This window comes from Mus musculus, chromosome 10, assembly GCF_000001635.26.
Source record: "Mus musculus strain C57BL/6J chromosome 10, GRCm38.p6 C57BL/6J".
NCBI lineage: Eukaryota > Metazoa > Chordata > Mammalia > Rodentia > Muridae > Mus > Mus musculus.
Window position 1 is genome coordinate 47326171 of NC_000076.6, and position 13089 is coordinate 47339259.

The window sequence follows — 13089 nt, forward strand, 5'->3', positions numbered from 1 at the left end:
ACGCCACAGCAGGATCCTTCTGCACACGTTTATTCAGTCCTGTTTCTTCTTTCTTTATATCTCCCTTGTTTATATATCTCCCTTGTTTTTATATCTCCCTTGTTTATATCTCCCTTGTTTTTATATCTCCCTTGTTTTTATATCTCCCTTGTTTATATCTCCCCTGTTTTTATCTCCCTTGTTTATATCTCCCTTGTTTATATCTCCCTTGTTTTTATATCTCCCTTGTTTTTATATCTCCCCTGTTTATATCTCCCCCGAACCCTGGGCCTCTCACTCCTTTTATACTCTCTCTCATCCACGAACCGCAGGCCATGCCCCCTCGCCAGTCACGAGGCTTCAGCTAATCAGGGCAGCAGGGGCAAATCTCCACCAAATTGGATTCACCTGTATCCTGGTACACCTGCGCAGCACTCAAGATGTTTGTGTCTTATATGAGGAAGTCAGGTGCAAGTCATATGACTTAGCTGCAGTCCCTGGCGCCTTTGGGACTGCCGCCACACCCGCTCCCCACAATTCCCCCTTTTTTCTTTTTTGGCAGAGAGAATGTCTGTAGATAGCCCCCCGCAGCCATGCCCCTTACCCGTCCTTGGGTGACAAACAGCATTGGTTTGATCCCTGTCTTAGGTTGGTGACATGCCCAGGGAGTCTTATCACTGACTACCTCTCTATCATGCCAAGCCACTCCTGGGGAGATTGTGTTTTGCTTGTGGCAGGTGCATCAAAAGGCCAGGATGTTAATTAACCTATGGCCAGATCTTAATTGCTGCAAGCAAGCCTCATGGGTGAAGGTAGAGGTCTGATCCCCAGTGTGCAAGCATAGGGGCCCTACACAAAACCATCCCTTAGGCTCATCACCCAGAGAGGTCTTGGCCAGCTCCCGTGTCGTTTTTCCTGAGGGAAGGGAACTAGGACACTGAACCTTCATGCAATCAGACGTGCCTTCCACAGGATGCCAACAGCAAGCTATCCTCTGTGCAGTGCTTAGCCTCGCACCCCACGGCATAACGCAGCATAATTTCTTTTAGAGCGGCAAACCGAATCTGAGGAGATTGTCCCGCCTCCACTGCAGCAAAAGCCTACGCTACCATGGCAAAAGTGCGGGCCGCACACTCTGCACCTAACACATGTGCCAAACACAAAAAACACACACACTATAACAAGCATACATCCCAGGGCTCTCATCCCCGCTCATCTTCCCTGAAGCAAGGGATAGATGGCCAGCGGGGCTATCTCTTTAAGGGGAATTCAGGGATCAAAAAGCGTGGAAAAATTTGAATGTCATGTCGAGCTGGTATCGGCTTCTGGAATACCGAAAGGATCTCCCATCTCGGCTCCATTGTTTGTGCTTGTGGGATCATCCACCACATCCACAGGGGCAACTGGATCAGGAGCCTCATTCTTGCAGCGTCTCACCAACCTCTCCAGCACCCAAAGAGGTTCCATCTGGTCCTGTGGAAACACACAAACAGACCCTCTCGCCCACATCAACACCTGATCCTGTCGATCCCCAGGGGAGATGGACACAATACCTCGTGGTAATGAGACCATAACCTCAATCACCTGTGTGACCATCTGGGGAGTCAATACGAGAGTCAAGTTTTCACTAACTTCCCCTCTGTTAGGCAATGATTTCCACGCCCTTATAGGAATCTGATTCACCTGCTCAAACACCTGCACTGGATATCCTGTCTGTTGTTGTGCAAATCTACCTTGATCAAGCAGCATATCTCTATCCCATGCAAATTTAGCTTGATCAGTGAAAATAGGACATCCCAGCAAGGAGAATCTATCCTCTTTCCAGACCTCCGGACAGAAGGTCTGCCCATAGATGGCTGACGAGGAGGCATAGGGAGGGGGAGCAAAAGCTAATTCGCCTTCCTCCTCTGCCTCGGCTCTTTTATTTTGTCCTTTATGTCCACCTGATAACACTGTGTCTCCTTTCTTTTTCCTTTTTCTTTTTAAGCCCTTCTTTTCCGACATACTTTCTTGTTGCTCTGTAAGGATTTTCTGACCTGTCTTGACTGCCTCTACATACAATTTCAAACAGTAACAGAGTCCATATATCAGAACAAACAAGACCAAAACTATCAGACCTACCCACAAAGGGTCAATGGGAGAAAAAAGCATAACTACACAGCGAGGATCTATTGATCACTACACTGAGGTTATCATAGTTCCTTAACTTGTCCCCAAACCGGGAACCTTAACTTGTCCCAAAACCAGGAACCTTAACTTGTCCCAAAGCCTGCTTCCTGGCAACTTTATATTCGCCTCTATTTTATCCGAGGTCCTTCCCAAACTCCTGGGTTACTTTGTGCCTACTTCCTGGCAACTTTATGCTCACCTCTATTTTATCCGAGGTCCTTCCTAAACTCCTGGGGTCGCAAGTTTCACTCACCGTGAACTTACCCTGCCGGCAACCACTGACTGCTGAAAGTTCTGAACTCGGTGGGGGAGTCGGGTCCCCGTACGGGCCACCAATTGTCGCGCCCGCTCTCGACCAGCAAGAACGACACGACCACCAGTCCTTCTAACAGCAGTTTATTCCGTCTTCATCTTTCTTCTTTCTCTTCATCAGTACCATTCCCCAGCTGAAGAGTTCTGAATCCACGCCGGATCCTTCTCAACAGTCTGTTTTACGGGAACCTTTATTAACCCCTTCTTCCCCGTTATGCAGTTCTGAATCCTCCCTGTAGCAGGGGGTCTTCGCTCGTGCCTGAAGATGTTTCTTGTTCCCGGGTTTCGGGCACCACTTCTTGCGCGCGCTCAACTCGCCAGCAAGAACGACGCCACAGCAGGATCCTTCTGCACACGTTTATTCAGTCCTGTTTCTTCTTTCTTTATATCTCCCTTGTTTATATATCTCCCTTGTTTTTATATCTCCCTTGTTTATATCTCCCTTGTTTTTATATCTCCCTTGTTTTTATATCTCCCTTGTTTATATCTCCCCTGTTTTTATCTCCCTTGTTTATATCTCCCTTGTTTATATCTCCCTTGTTTTTATATCTCCCTTGTTTTTATATCTCCCCTGTTTATATCTCCCCCGAACCCTGGGCCTCTCACTCCTTTTATACTCTCTCTCATCCACGAACCGCAGGCCATGCCCCCTCGCCAGTCACGAGGCTTCAGCTAATCAGGGCAGCAGGGGCAAATCTCCACCAAATTGGATTCACCTGTATCCTGGTACACCTGCGCAGCACTCAAGATGTTTGTGTCTTATATGAGGAAGTCAGGTGCAAGTCATATGACTTAGCTGCAGTCCCTGGCGCCTTTGGGACTGCCGCCACACCCGCTCCCCACATATTTTCAATATCATTTTATGTTACATGCCTAAAAGTCAATTATAGCAATATACTAACTATTGCTTTGTAATGAAACAATAAATACAATTCTAGTAAAAAGTGATATGATAATCTGTTAGCATATAAGTTATGTAGAAATTAGTGAAGCAGCTAAGAATAAAATAATTACTACTGGCTTGAGTTGGGAGTGAAGACAAAGGCCTAGAAAGTATCTAATTCAACAAACTTCAACTCTGTCACATTCTGGTAGATAATATCAGTGGAACAGCTGAATATTACCTGCAGGGATTTTCAAAATTAAACCAAAACTCTTAACTACTTGAATGTGGGTTAAAAATACAATACATTAATAATTAATGTGAAACTTGAACTGAGGACATTAAATATTTGACAGCCATCACCTGAGCATAGTAAGGATACTTCTTTTTTCAATTTGATATGTTATTTTCCTCTTTGTTAATTCTTTCCTCTTATATTATATCCTGACTGCAGTTTCTCCTCTTTCACCTGATATTTCTTAAGTACACAATATTTTCCAGTTTTCAACATGTCTTGTACGTGAATATATCCCAATTTCTGACATAAGGTTTGTAATGGATCCATGTTAAAGTAAAGAAAAAAATTAAAATGAATTAAGAAATTCTTATTTTGTGTGCTTAGTTATATCTCCTTGTCCTGTTAAAATTTGTACCTTATTTATCAAGATTACGTTAGCTTTCACAGAGAGGTAAAATAAATAAATGTTTGTGGTATGAAGGAATGGTTATTGTACTATGAGATGATTTATCATTGATATTATGGTATAGAGCTGGAATGAAAAAATAACAAAATATTGATGATGACAACCTTCATTGGACAGAAAAGTAAAAAATAGTTATAAGAAAACACACCTAGTTCTTATGTACAATTCTCATGTCCCTATAAAGTATATAATATTCCTAATGTCAAAATTCAAGAGGTCTTTGATGCTGTGTAGGCCTATTTTTTTTTAAACCCTAACTTCACTAAGGATTCTTAAATGCTTTAACTTCTTTTCTAGCCCACCACACTCCAAAGTTATTAGGATACTGGGGAAATAGGGCTGCTTAGAAAGAGTTCTTTGGAGCAAATCAAATCTGCTTTGTCAGGATATCAGCAGTGCAGTTTCCATGAATCATTAGTGGCAGCTCAATCTCCTCACAAACACCATTAATGAATCAACAATGGAGATCAATCGAGAAGAAGCCATGAGGTTCTGCTGTATGCTGTTTAGAAGTAGCTCCTTGGGAAAATTTCAATTTCCAATTGACAGGATACCAACAATAGTGTAAGAATAGCAAACACGATTAGTCTGAACAGGTTAGAGGGTGCACCAGAGAACCGGACAGCTTCTGGGACGGGCAGAAGCACAGAGCCGCTGAGGCAGCACCCTTGGCGGGCCGCAGACAGCCGGCCACCATCCGGACCAGAGGACAGGTGTCCGCCTGGCTTGGGAGGCGGCCTCAGCCTCAGCAGCAGCGGTCGCCATCTGGGTTCCTGGACTCAGCAGAACTTAGGAAATTAGTCTGAACAGGTTAGAGGGTGCGCCAGAGAACTGGACAGCTTCTGGGATGGGCAGAAGCACAGAGCCGCTGAGGCAGCACCCTTGGCGGGCCGCAGACAGTCGGCCACCGTCCAGACCAGAGGACAGGTGTCCGCCTGGCTTGGGAGGCGGCCTCAGCCTCAGGAGCAGCGGTCGCCATCTTGGTTCCAGGACTCCCTGGAACTTAGGAATTTAGTCTGCACAGGTGAGAGTCTGCACCACAGAAGCTGACAGCTTCTGGGAACTGCCAAAGCAACACAGCTTCTGAGAGAGGCCCTGTTTTGGGCCTTCTTCTTCGACCAGGAGGAGGTCCAAAAACAAGATATCTGCGCACCTTCCCTGTAAGAGAGCTTGCCAGCAGAGAGTGCTCTGAGCACTGAAACTCAGAGGAGAGAATCTGTCTCCCAGGTCTGCTGAGAGACGGTAACAGAATCACCAGAAGAACAATATTTAAACAGAGTCAACTATAACTACTAACTCCAGAGATTACCAGATGGCGAAAGGTAAACGTAGGAATCCTACTAACAGGAATCAAGACCACTCACCATCATCAGAACCCAGCATTCCCACTTCGCCCAGTCCAGGGCACCCCAACACACCCGAAAACCTAGACCTAGATTTAAAAGCATATCTCATGATGATGGTAGAGGACATCAAGAAGGACTTTAATAAATCACTTAAAGAAATACAGGAGAACACTGCTAAAGAGTTACAAGTCCTTAAAGAAAAACAGGAAAACACAATCAAACAGGTAGACGTCCTTACAGAAAAAGAGGAAAAAACATACAAACAGGTGATGGAAATGAACAAAACCATACTAGACCTAAAAAGGGAAGTAGACACAATAAAGAAAACTCAAAGTGAGGCAACACTGGAGATAGAAACCCTAGGAAAGAAATCTGGAACCATAGATTTGAGCATCAGCAACAGAATACAAGAGATGGAAGAGAGAATCTCAGGTGCAGAAGATTCCATAGAGAACATCGGCACAACAATCAAAGAAAATGGAAAATGCAAAAAGATCCTAACTCAAAATATCCAGGAAATCCAGGACACAATGAGAAGACCAAACCTACGGATAATAGGAGTGGATGAGAATGAAGATTTTCAACTCAAAGGACCAGCAAACATCTTCAACAAAATTATTGAAGAAAACTTCCCAAATATAAAGAAAGAGATACCTATGAACATACAAGAAGCCTACAGAACTCCAAATAGACTGGACCAGAAAAGAAATTCCTCCCGACACATAATAATCAGAACAACAAATGCACTAAATAAAGATAGAATACTAAAAGCAGTAAGGGAAAAAGGTCAAGTAACATACAAAGGCAAGCCTATCAGAATTACACCAGATTTTTCACCAGAGACTATGAAAGCCAGAAGAGCCTGGACAGATGTTATACAGACACTAAGAGAACACAAATTCCAGCCCAGGCTACTATACCCAGCCAAACTCTCAATTACCATAGATGGAGAAACCAAAGTATTCCACGACAAAACCAAATTCACACATTATCTCTCCACGAATCCAGCCCTTCAAAGGATAATAACAGAAAAAAAACCAATACAAGAACGGGAACAATGCCCTAGAAAAAACAAGAAGGTAATCCCTCAACAAACCTAAAAGAAGACAGCCACAAGAACAGAATGTCAACTTTAACAACAAAAATAACAGGAAGCAACAATTACTTTTCCTTAATATCTCTTAACATCAATGGTCTCAACTCCCCAATAAAAAGACATAGACTAACAAACTGGCTACACAAACAAGACCCAACATTTTGCTGTTTACAGGAGACACATCTCAGAGAAAAAGATAGACACTACCTCAGAATAAAAGGCTGGAAAACAATTTTCCAAGCAAATGGTATGAAGAAACAAGCTGGAGTAGCCATCCTAATATCTGATAAGATTGACTTCCAACCCAAAGTCATCAAAAAAGACAAGGAGGGGCACTTCGTTCTCATCAAAGGTAAAATCCTCCAAGAGGAACTCTCAATTCTGAATATCTATGCTCCAAATACAAGGGCAGCCACATTCATTAAAGAAACTTTAGTAAAGCTCAAAGCATACATTGCACCTCACACAATAATAGTGGGAGACTTCAACACACCACTTTCACCAATGGACAGATCATGGAAACAGAAACTAAACAGGGACACACTGAAACTAACAGAAGTGATGAAACAAATGCATCTGACAGATATCTACAAAACATTTTATCCTAAAACAAAAGGATATACCTTCTTCTCAGCACCTCATGGTACCTTCTCCAAAATTGACCACATAATAGGTCACAAAACAGGCCTCAACAGATTCAAAAATATTGAAATTGTCCCATGTATCCTATCAGATCACCATGCACTAAGGCTGATCTTCAATAACAAAAAAAATAACAGAAAGCCAACACTCACGTGGAAACTGAACAACACTCTTCTCAATGATACCTTGGTCAAGGAAGGAATAAAGGAAGAAATTAAAGACTTTTTAGAGTTTAATGAAAATGAAGCCACAACGTACCCAAACCTATGGGACACAATGAAAGCATTTCTAAGAGGGAAACTCATAGCTCTGAGTGCCTCCATGAAGAAACGGGAGAGAGCACATACTAGCAGCTTGACAACACATCTAAAAGCTCTAGAAAAAAAGGAAGCAAATTCACCCAAGAGGAGTAGACGGCAGGAAATAATCAAACTCAGGGGTGAAATCAACCAAGTGGAAACAAGAACTATTCAAAGAATTAACCAAACGAGGAGTTGGTTCTTTGAGAAAATCAACAAGATAGATAAACCCTTAGCTAGACTCACTAGAGGGCACAGAGACAAAATCCTAATTAACAAAATCAGAACTGAAAAGGGAGACATAACAACAGATCCTGAAGAAATCCAAAACACCATCAGATCCTTCTACAAAAGTCTATACTCAACAAAACTGGAAAACCTGGACGAAATGGACAAATTTCTGGACAGATACCAGGTACCAAAGTTGAATCAGGATCAAGTTGGCCTTCTAAACAGTCCCATATCCCCTAAAGAAATAGAAGCAGTTATAAATAGTCTCCCAGCCAAAAAAAAGCCCAGGACCAGACAGGTTTAGTGCAGAGTTCTATCAGACCTTCGAAGAAGATCTAATTCCAGTTCTGCACAAACTTTTTCACAAGATAGAAGTAGAAAGTACTCTACCCAACTCATTTTATGAAGCCACTATTACTCTGATACCTAAACCACAGAAAGATCCAACAAAGATAGAGAACTTCAGACCAATTTCTCTTATGAATATCGATGCAAAAATCCTCAATAAAATTCTCCCTAACCGAATCCAAGAACACATTAAAGCAATCATCCATCCTGACCAAGTAGGTTTTATTCCAGGGATGCAGGGATGGTTTAATATACGAAAATCAATCAATGTAATCCACTATATAAACAAACTCAAAGACAAAAACCACATGATCATCTCGTTAGATGCAGAAAAAGCATTTGACAAGATCCAACACCCATTCATGATAAAAGTGTTGGAAAGATCAGGAATTCAAGGCCCATACCTAAACATGATAAAAGCAATCTACAGCAAACCAGGAGTCAACATCAAAGTAAATGGAGAGAAGCTGGAAGCAATCCCACTAAAATCAGGGACTAGACAAGGCTGCCCACTTTCTCCCTACCTTTTCAACATAGTACTTGAAGTATTAGCCAGAGCAATTCGACAACAAAAGGAGATCAAGGGGATACAAATTGGAAAGGAGGAAGTCAAAATATCACTTTTTGCAGATGATATGATAGTATATATAAGTGACCCTAAAAATTCCACCAGAGAACTCCTAAACCTGATAAACAGCTTCGGTGAAGTAGCTGGATATAAAATTAACTAAAACAGGTCAATGGCCTTTCTCTACACAAAGAATAAACAGGCTGAGAAAGAAATTAGGGAAACAACACCCTTCTCAATAGTCACAAATAATATAAAATATCTCGGAGTGACTCTAACTAAGGAAGTGAAAGATCTGTATGATAAAAACTTCAAGTCTCTGAAGAAAGAAATTAAAGAAGATCTCAGAAGATGGAAAGATCTCCCATGCTCATGGATTGGCAGGATCAACATTGAAAAATGGCTATCTTGCCAAAAGCAATCTACAGATTCAATGCAATCCCCATCAAAATTCCAACTCAATTCTTCAATGAATTAGAAGGAGCAATTTGCAAATTCATCTGGAATAACAAAAAACCTAGGATAGCAAAAACTCTTCTCAAGGATAAAAGAACCTCTGGTGGAATCACCATGCCTGACCTAAAGCTTTACTACAGAGCAATTGTGGTAAAAACTGCTTGGTACTGGTATAGAGATAGACAAGTAGACCAATGGAATAGAATTGAAGACCCAGAACTGAACCCACACACCTATGGTCACTTGATCTTCGACAAGGGAGCTAAAACCATCCAGTGGAAGAAAGACAGCATTTTCAACAATTGGTGCTGGCACAACTGGTTGTTATCATGTAGAAGAATGTGAATCGATCCATACTTATCTCCTTATACTAAGGTCAAATCTAAATGGATCAAAGAACTTCACATAAAACCAGAGACACTGAAACTTATAGAGGAGAAAGTGGGGAAAAGCCTTGAAGATATGGGCACAGGGGAAAAATTACTGAACAGAACAGCAATGGCTTGTGCTGTAAGATCGAGAATTGACAAATGGGACCTAATGAAACTCCAAAGTTTCTGCAAGGCAAAAGACACCGTCAATAAGACAAAGAGACCACCAACAGATTGGGAAAGGATCTTTACCTATCCTAAATCAGATAGGGGACTAATATCCAACATATATAAAGAACTCAAGAAGGTGGACTTCAGAAAATCAAATAACCCCATTAAAAAATGGGGCTCAGAACTGAACAAAGAATTCTCACCTGAGGAATACCGAATGGCAGAGAAGCACCTGAAAAAATGTTCAACATCCTTAATCATCAGGGAAATGCAAATCAAAACAACCCTGAGATTCCACCTCACACCAGTCAGAATGTCTAACATCAAAAATTCAGGTGACAGCAGATGCTGGCGAGGATGTGGAGAAAGAGGAACACTCCTCCATTGTTGGTGGGATTGCAGGCTTGTACAACCACTCTGGAAATCCATCTGGCGGTTCCTCAGAAAATTGGACATAGTACTACCGGAGGATCCAGCAATACCTCTCCTGGGCATATATCCAGAAGATACTCCAACTGGTAAGAAGGACACATGCTCCACTATGTTCATAGCAGCCTTATTTATAATAGCCAGAAGCTGGAAAGAACCCAGATGCCCCTCAACAGAGGAATGGATACAGAAAATGTGGTACATGTACACAATGGAGTACTACTCAGCTATTAAAAAGAATGAATTTATGAAATTCCTAGCCAAATGGATGGACCTGGAGGGCATCATCCTGAGTGAGGTAACACATTCACAAAGGAACTCACACAATATGTACTCACTGATAAGTGGATATTAGCCCAAAACCTAGGATACCCAAGATATAAGATATAATTTCCTAAACACATGAAACTCAAGAAAAATGAAGACTGAAGTGTGGACACTATACCCCTCCTTAGAAGTGGGAACAAAACACCCTTGGAAGGAGTTACAGAGACAAAGTTTGGAGCTGAGATGAAAGGATGGACCATGTAGAGACTGCCATATCCAGGGATCCACCCCATAATCAGCATCCAAACGCTGACACCATTGCATACACTAGCAAGATTTTATCGAAAGGACCCAGATGTAGCTGTCTCTTGTGAGACTATGCCGGGGCCTAGCAAACACAGAAGTGGATACCCACAGTCAGCTAATGGATGGATCACAGGGCTCCCAATGGAGGAGCTAGAGAAAGTACCCAAGGAGCTAAAGGGATCTGCAACCCTATAGGTGGATCAACATTATGAACTAACCAGTACCCCGGAGCTCTTGACTCTAGCTGCATATGTATCAAAGGATGGCCTATTCCGCCATCACTGGAAAGAGAGGCCCATTGGACACACAAACTTTATATGCCCTAGAACAGGGGAACGCCAGGGCCAAAAAGGGGGAGTGGGCGGGTAGGGGAGTGGGGGTGGGTGGGTATGGGGGACTTTTGGTATAGCATTGGAAATGTAAATGAGCTAAATACCTAATAAAAAATTGAAAGAAAAAAAAAAAAAGAATAGCAAACACAAATCAGCAACAGTGCCACAACCCAGTAGAAAACCCAGGCCTCTGCTGAATTGGTACAAGTCAGCAGGAGCAACCACAGTTCTCTGCTATATCTCTTTTAACAAATTGAAGATCAACAAAGATGCGAGACCAAAGAATACTTGCAAAGCTAGCTATGCCAGCCAATCGTCTGTCCACTGAGTGCTATTTATCCTCCCTCTAAAGATCTGTTGGCCCATGAGCCATGCCTCAGCAAAGTCCACATGAGTCTGTATCAACTGATATATCCAGAAACTTTGACTTCACTCTGGTAATTGGCCCAAGTATGAAGAAGCAGTAAGAAGCCACCAGAACACCATCAGGAGTTCTTTTTTGGCGCATTGCCTTTTATGAGGTCATGACCAACAATGACCAACAAGGAATGATAAGGCATACCAAGACTATCCAGTGTCTATTGGCTTATATTTGCATTCCTTCTTAACATCATGCATCCTTTCACATGTTCGGTTTAGGGAAACATTTTTTTTTTCATGTACATTTGTTTCAGGAGACCATGTCTTCATATGGGACAGTGGACTGTGCCACCAGATAGAAAACTGTGGGAAGCCACATATGCTGTTGCAGGGTGGCGCTGGCTTCCGCTGGCCACCACGCATACATAGGCAGTAAAGTTTTTTTTTTTTTTTTTTTGCCAAGATGAGGTTTTGAGAATTAGCCAAAATTAACCAATCAGATGAGAGACAAATTAACCAATCAGATGAGAGACAAGTTAACCATTCAAATGAGAGACAAGTTAACAAATCAAATGAGAGACAAGTTAACCAATCAGATGAGAGACAAGTTAAACAATCAGATGAGAGACAAGTTAACCAATCGGATGTAGGCATGCAAATGAGGTGGTAAGCATAACCCAAGCACAACCAATCTGGGTGTGAGACACACCTCTCCTAGGCCTATATAAGCAGCACCAGTTCTGGGCTTGGGGTCTCTTCGCATCTGCAATCAAGCTCTCCCAATAAACATGTGCAGAAGGATCCTGTTGTGGCATCTGCTTTGCTGGTCGAGAGCAGATGCACTGCAAGGGAAAACTTGGTAAGGTCTAGCAGATTCAGAAACCCTGGCATTTCTCATAATTGAGAATGGTAGGCATTTAAATCTACTCTCAACCAGATTCCTGTCATCTGACACTTTACCAGGACACACCATGGAGATGACTGTAACAATCAGTTAAGTATGGTCATCACCTCCACATGTAGATGAGGCATTCCTAACATCTCAGGCTAAACCAAGGGAAAAGATTTGCCTTTAGACCTGAAGCATCCCAAAATGTATATATCCAAAAGGAATAAAGTAAATGAGTTATTTTACCAAAGAATGACTGAGGTACTCTATTTTATGGAGCTGTAACACTCTTAGGAAAAAGTATTCTCTCAAGATTTAGTCTCTGAATTTTTCTGAGGCCTACCATGGCCACTTCCAGCTCAATGGCTCAGACATTGTCTACTAGGTGCCCAAAGCATCACTCCTTCTACCACTGACTCCAGGGCAGTGACTTTAACAACCTTGCCTCCTTCCTGCATCCTGCTGCCTGCCACAGACTCCAGAGCAGTGGAAGCCACAGAAGCTTTGCTCCAGCTCTGAATTGGAGAGGTGCAACACTTTGGCCACTCCAGCTGGGCCAGTTCTCCACAGATCACTGGGAATAGTGTCCAGTACACAGACTGGCACCTTCATGTGTCTGCTTTAGCAAAACATCCTTTCATCTGTGTCTGCTTCAGGAAAACATCCTTTCACATGTCTGCTTTAGCAAAACATCCTTTCATCTGTGTCTGCTTCAGGAAAACATTCTTTCACATGTCTGCTTTAGAAAAACATCCTGTCACCTGTGTGCCACAAAACATTTTTCTGGCATAAGTGAATTCCCAAAGAAACCAGAAGCTTCCACTTCAATTATGTATTTCACTTGATAAAAATTTAGATAAAGAATAATTTGCATGTAAAAGTGATTTTGGAATTAGGGATTTATTAGGAAATATTAAATAATTGTATTATT